General features: G+C 59.6%; 1 non-coding gene across 1 annotated transcript; it reads left to right on the plus strand.

Moving 5' to 3' along the window:
* Positions 1 to 6,598: 6,598 nt before the first annotated feature.
* On the plus strand, positions 6,599 to 6,671 carry Trnat-ggu (transfer RNA threonine (anticodon GGU)). Its single transcript has one exon. It is a non-coding gene; the product is annotated as a tRNA-Thr (tRNA).
* The last annotated feature ends 420 nt before the right edge of the window (positions 6,672 to 7,091 follow it).

Raw genomic sequence — 7,091 nt, forward strand, 5'->3', positions numbered from 1 at the left:
CCAAGAAGAGAGGGGAAGATCCAACGCTACAAATACAGCTCGACCGTTTCGCCGGCCGAACTGCCGTCGCTGTACACGGCGAGGAACTCTCGGCGGGGGACACCGCCGGCTGGGTAGTTCCGAAGAGACGGGCGCCGCAGCAACGAGAGGCTCCGCAGCAATCAACCACCGGTGAGGTCCGCCGTCAAGGTGTCCAAACCCACTACCAACCGAGCGCAATTCGCCAGACGAGTTAACGCAACCCTAACGAAGGCGGCCCGCATGCCAGCAAACATCCCGAGAAGCGAGCACAAGGTCATCGTGAGGCCACGTGGCGGCCTGCACACTGGCCGCGTCGAGGCCCCAGTACTGATGGCCGCGGTAATGGCGGCAACGGGAACCACGAGAGAAGAGGCCATGCAAGATACCATTTGCGCAAACGTCATGCAGAACATAATAGTAGTGAGCACCCCGGACGAGCAGCGGGCGGTGAGATACGCTCAGCTTCGCGCACTCAACATCGGGGGGCAAACCCACGAGGTCAGCGCGTATCACGCGGCCCCGGACGGCACCGCGAAGGGGGTAATTCGAAACATCTCCACCGAAGATACCCCGGAGGAAATCAAGGCCAACGTAGTGAACAACCGCAACCCACGGCAGTCGATGCGCACAGAATCGGCAATTCGACCGCGGTGATTGTCCTGTTCCAGGGCACAAAGGTCCCCACAACAGTCAAATACGGTGCCGTCCTAGTGAGGTGCAGCCTCTACAGACAGCACCACGAGGTCTGCAGGCAGTGCGGCAAGATCGGCCACCGCACAGACGTGTGCCCACAGCCGAACGCGCGCGTGTGCTTCGCGTGCGGGAAGGCCAACCCGGGCGCGAATCACGACAACGAATGTACGCCACGTTGCAAAGCTGTGCGGAGGGCCCCACCCGACCAGCTCGCCGGGGTGTACGAACAAGTACAAGACGCCATATTTGGTAAAGAAGCGGCAGTGGGACCGTAGAAAAGTGACGTCACCACAAAGAGAAAGAATTCCCAGAAAAGACGATGCCAGCTTCCCGCGGCTGAGCCATCAGCAACAGCGCGGGCGCAGCCGCAGCTGCTCGCGGCGGCGGCGCTCCGCCTCCAGCGGCGCGCGCTCCGCAAGGATTCGCTCCGCCAGCAGAGGCAGAAGTGGAAGAAGCAACAGCAGGAGAAGACCGGTCGCATCGCACTCGCGAGAACGGGTAGCGTGGACCGATATTGTCAGTGCACCCGCAACTCGGGCAAGATCCAAGACCCCGCGAAGGGAACGGGAGAAATCGACACAGCGACCAGAGGCGATGCAGGCTCTTCGTGAGGAAATCACGACACTCAAGGCCGAAAACGCTCGACTGAACCAACAGCTCAAGGAAGTCATCCGACTCCTGAACAACCAACAGCAACAGCGGCAGCAAGCGCCCCCGCAATCGCAAGCCCAGCCAGCACGGCAGCAACCGCGAGTGCGGACCCCGCCGCCGCCCCCACCACCACAACGACAACAACAACGGCCACCGGCGACAACGAAGCCGGAAAGACCGGTCCAGCAGCCCCGGGACAGGCCCGTCAACCCACAACCCCTCGAAACCGACATGTTGGAGGACGAGGAAGAGGAAGGAAATGCAGCGGACCCCCGATCGAAGGACGACACGCCCGAACCCCAGTCCAGAAGCGGAGTAGGTGACGCCGTTCGCCTTCGCCGCTACACGGAGAAACAAGACAAGCTCGAGAAGCGAGTAAACGCCCTCGAACACCGGATGAACACGCGCTTCACAGCGATAGAGGACAGGCTCGAAGCAGTGGAAGTAACACTACAGAAGATGCAAGAATTCCTATACAAGAAGCTCGGACGGAATGATGACGAGGACAACCGCGACCCGCCCGCCCAACCACAGACATCAATATGGCCCGGACCCCAACAACAGCAAGCTCAGGCCTAAGGATCTGGCACTGGAACGCCAACGGGTTCCAGTGCAGAAAGGCGGTACTGCAACAATATCTGCAAGGCGCCGACCGGGCGCCGGACGTAATAATGATCCAGGAGACACACACCGAGAACGCGCCATCCCTCCCCGGCTACCGAGCGCACGCGAGCCCCCCGAGCGCAAGGAAATGCGGCAAAGGAGCTGGGCAGGGAGTGTGCACGTTCGTGCGGAAGGGACTCACTTTCGTCAAGCACGAGAACTTCCTTGGACGCAGCACCATTGAGCATTGCGCGACCGAGGTGGTGATCGGCAGGAAGAGGAAAGAATCCTTTCTCCTGGTAAATACCTACAGCAATCCGGCGCACCGTCAGCAGAAATTCCGCGCCCTTTTGCACAAGGCGATACGTTCGGCGCCGAAAGGCACGGTCATGGTCTGCGGGGATTTTAATGCCCCGCACAAGGAGCTCGGGTACGGCAGGACAACGGTAAAAGGAAGAGACCTCCTGGACGATGCGGCGGACGCGGGCTTCTCCCTCTACACGGACCCAGCGGCCCCCACTCGGGTAGGAACGTCCACCACGCGAGACACGAACCCGGACCTGACATTCGTCCGGACGGCGGATACAGCCAAGCGAGGGGTGAAGTGGCGGAACACGGGACGGAACCTGGGCAGCGACCATTACATCATCGAAGTCGACCTGCCTGCGTCCATACCGATCGCCGCGGAACCCCGACGCAAACACAAGATCACGGACTGGGACCGTTTCCGGCTGGATCTGGAAGGGCCACAGCGGACGGCAACGATCACAGACATCGGGGAATGGGCGGAAGCCATCGTGCGCGCGACCTCGGACGCGACCACCGAAGTGGAAACGGACGAGGGCGTGGCGCAGGTGGACAGCCGCCTGGCTCACATGCTAGAGGCGAGGCAATCGCTGCAGCGGCGATGGAAACAGCAGCGCACGAACCGCCGGCTACGCAAGAGGGTGGCCCTGCTCGGACGGGCCATCGAGAAATACAGTCGGGAGCTATGCGCCCAGAGGTGGCATGCCGTGTGCAACGAGGCGGACGGCCAGCTCCACAAGGGGAGGACGTGGAACCTGCTACGGCACCTTCTGGACGAAACGAGGACCCGAGGCTATCAGCAGCACCGGCTGGCCCAAGTAATGCACACGACCGTCAAGACGTTGGGGAAGGCAGAAACAAGTAAGCGCATAAACGCGCGCTACCTGCCAAGCACTGCGAGCGAGAGGCACGGCGAATACCGGGGAGCGGACAATCCGGCCCTGGATCGCAGCATCGAAGAATGGGAAGTGCGGGCAGTGCTGCAGACCCTCAACTGCAGGTCTGCGACGGGCCCAGACCGGGTAACCAACAAAGCCCTGAGGAACCTAAGCGACGGAGCCGTTGCGGCCCTCACGGACTACTTCAACCGCTGCTGGCACGCGGGCACGCTGCCCCGACAGTGGAAAACGGCCAAGATGGTCCTGATCCCGAAGCCCGGTAAGCCACCCGGCATCGAGAACCTGCGCCCGATCTCCCTCACCTCGTGCGTAGGGAAGGTCTTGGAGCACGTGCTAATGAATAGATGGCAACGCTACTTGGAAACGGAAGGGCTCTACCCCGACACCATGCTGGGGTTTCGGGAGAGGCTCAGCACCCAGGACGCGATGATACTGCTACAACACGAGATACTCGAAGTGTCCGCCCCCACCCGCGACAACAGGGCGGTGCTGGGCCTCGACCTACAGAGCGCCTTCGACAAGGTGCGCCACTCCGCCATCTTGGCGCAGGTCTCGCGGCTGGGCATGGGCAGGAGAACGTACAACTACATCCGGGACTTCTTATCGGAGAGGACCGTAATGATCCAGGCCGGAGACCTCGAACTACCGCTGAAAAAGACGGGCAGCGTCGGGACCCCCCAAGGCTCGGTGATCTCGCCGTTGCTGTTCAACATCGTCATGATCGGGGTGGCCAACCGGCTCTCGGAGATCCCGCAGGTCCGCTACACCATCTACGCGGACGACATCACCCTGTGGGTCCCCGGGGGCAGCGACGGCCACATCGAGTCGACTCTGCAGACGGCGGTGGAAGCTATCGAAGATCACCTGGGGGACACTGGCCTCGCGTGCTCCCCACAGAAGTCCGAACTACTGATCATCCCCCCGCCAGGCGCGTACCGCAAGAGGGCGGAAGAAGACTCCGCAGCAATCACGGTGCGGACGAAAGACGGCACGATCATCCCCAAAGTGAAGGCGCTCCGGGTACTCGGCATGATCATCGAGGGGAACCGGTACAACGGTGCCACGGTCGACCGAACGATCACAAAGCTCGGAGCCGCCACCCGCCTCATCAAGCGAGTGGCGACAAGGCACAACGGGATGAAGGAGGCGAGCCTGCTGAGGCTAGTCCAATCATTCGCCATCAGCCACGTGGCATACGTGGGGGCGTTCCATTTCTGGAAGACGCAAGAACGAGACAGGATAAATGCAGCCATACGGAAGACCTACAAGGCAGCGCTGGGCCTCCTGAACAGCGCCAGTACCGAGCGGCTACTGGAGCTCGGCATTCACAACACCCTAGAGGAGATCGGCGAGGCCCAGCGCGCGGCCCAGCTCGAGCGCCTCTCGACCACGAAGACCGGCCGTCACATCCTCGAACGGCTGGGACTCGGGGAACGGGCGGCTGCGGCGGCCGACTCGCGAAGCCTGCCGGCCGAAACCTTGCGAAGACTGAAGATCCCCCCGCTACCTCGGAACGTGAATCCGGAGCGAAACCAAGAACGCCGGGCCGCCCGGGCCAGGGTCCTCACGGAAACATACGCCGACGACACCGGCGCCCTGTTCGTGGACGCGGCCAGATACCCGGACAGACCCAACACCTACGCTGCGGTGGTGGTGAAAGCCACTAACGGCGAAGTGCACAGTGCGTGCAGCGTCCGCGCGCCGTCCGCGCGGCACGCGGAAGAAGTCGCGATCGCGCTCGCGCTAACGGACCCGCAATGCACAACGATACTGAGCGACTCCCGCTCGGCCATCATGAACTTCACCCGCAACAGAGTGTGTACCAGTGCAGTGCGCGTGGTGCAGTGTAGTGCAGTGAGAGACACGGTGCCGGCCACCCACCTGAGGTGGTTCCCGGCGCACACGGACACGCGGGAAGCAGGCAGCAGCGGCCACCCCAACCGCAACGAGACGGCGGACGCCGCCGCGCGCGCGCTCACCAACCGCGCGGCGGCTCGCCCGGTGGCCCCCTCCACCACCACCGGGATCCCCCCCGGCTCAGCGGCACCGAGGGACGGAGAACCGCAAGGCGATGACGGCTGCCAGGACATCGAACAGCAGGAGCCCCTCGTCGAGTATGCCGAGGTCCTGCGCTGGTATCGGCTCAAACGTCGGACTATGCCGCAACCCCACCCGGGACTGACGAGGGCGCAGGCAGTGCTCTTCCGGCAGTTGCAGACCAGATCGGTAATCACGCCGGCGCTCGCGCGCCACGTGTGCCCAGACATTTATGAAAGTGACGTGTGCAGTGTGTGCGCGAGTGCCAGAGCAACTCTGACCCACATCCTATGGGACTGTTCTCGCTACCCAACGGAAGCGGCCGCGCCACAGGGGCGGCTGCCGGATCCCATCGCACGAGCGGTTGCATCGTCGGACCTGACGGAGCAGCTGCAAGCCGTCCAGCAGCTCGAGGCGGCTCTCGCCAGGCAGAAGCCCGGGGAGGCGCCGACGGAGGCCTCGAGGGGACATCCCCGAAGGCCCCTCGCGCGCCGAACTGGCGGACGCCTGCGGGGCAATGCTTCGAGGACGCCCTAGGCAGCGTCGAGAGACGGGGTGGCTCCGCGGAGCCTTTCCTCGTCCCTCCTGCAGGCGAAAATTCAATAAAGTCTTTTCTCTCTCTCTCTCACGACATGTCGAGAGTGGTCAACCAGCGTTGAACCCTCTTAAGCTCCCTATGGCACCAAGACTGCCAGAACAGAGGCCCTCGCTATGCTTGTAGCTAATCAGAATAGGGAGCTTACGAGGGTTCAACGCTGGTTGGCCACTCTGGACATGTCGTAGACACTCGAGTCACGGCGCGGGGATTAAAAAGAAGGTCCCCTTCACCCCGAGAAGTCAGAGTGGCGCTGGCTACCACCGCACAGGAAAAAATTACATTGACATAAATACCCCAGAAAGCAGGGGTGGGGGGAGAATCGCCCCGCCGGTAGCGTAGTGGTTATCGCACCAGACCGGTATTCTGGAGGTCGTGGGTTCGGATCCCACCTGGCGGGCATTTTGTCTCCGCTTTCTTTCTTTCTTCCCAAATTCTTTATCTGTTTCAATGACCTAACACAACCTTCCCTTTGCTTTCCGAGGTTTTCTTGACTGCCAACCCTTATTTCTGTGTTATTTCTACCAGCCCCTCATTTCCTATTCTGATTCGCTACATGCATAGCGAGGGCCTCTGTTCTGGAAGTCTTGGTGCCATAGGGAGCTTAAGAGGGTTCAACGCTGGTTGACCACTCTCGACATGTCGTAGACACTCGAGTCACGGCGCGGGGATTAAAAAGAAGGTCCCCTTTACCACGAGAAGTCAGAGTGGCGCTGGCTACCACCCCCAAGCACAGGAAAAAATTACATTGACATAAATACCCCAGAAAGCGGGGGGGGGGGGGGGGATCGCCCCGCCGGTAGCGTAGTGGTTATCGCACCAGACCGGTATTCTGGAGGTCGTGGGTTCGGATCCCACCTGGCGGACATTTTTTCTCCGCTTTCTTTGATTCTTCCCCAATTCTTTATCTGTTTCAATGACCAGCCACAACCTCCCCTTTGCTTTCCGAGGTTTTTTTGACTGCCAACCCGTATTTTTGTGTTATTTCTACGAGTCCGTCATTTCCTATTCTGATTCGCTATATATATACATATATATATATATATATATATATATATATATATATATATATATATATATATATATATATATTCCGTCATTTCCTATTCTGGTTCGCTATATATATATATATATATATATATATATATATATATATATATATATATATATATATATATATATATATATATATATATATATATATATATATATACATATACAGTCGAATCCACTTATAACGATACCGCTTATAACAATATATCGGATATAACAATTGAATCCGGCGT

The sequence above is a fragment of the Haemaphysalis longicornis genome, unplaced genomic scaffold (assembly GCF_048455015.1).
Source record: "Haemaphysalis longicornis isolate Haplotype H1 unplaced genomic scaffold, Haemaphysalis longicornis Haplotype H1 scaffold_1, whole genome shotgun sequence".
Classification (NCBI taxonomy): Eukaryota; Metazoa; Arthropoda; class Arachnida; order Ixodida; family Ixodidae; genus Haemaphysalis; species Haemaphysalis longicornis.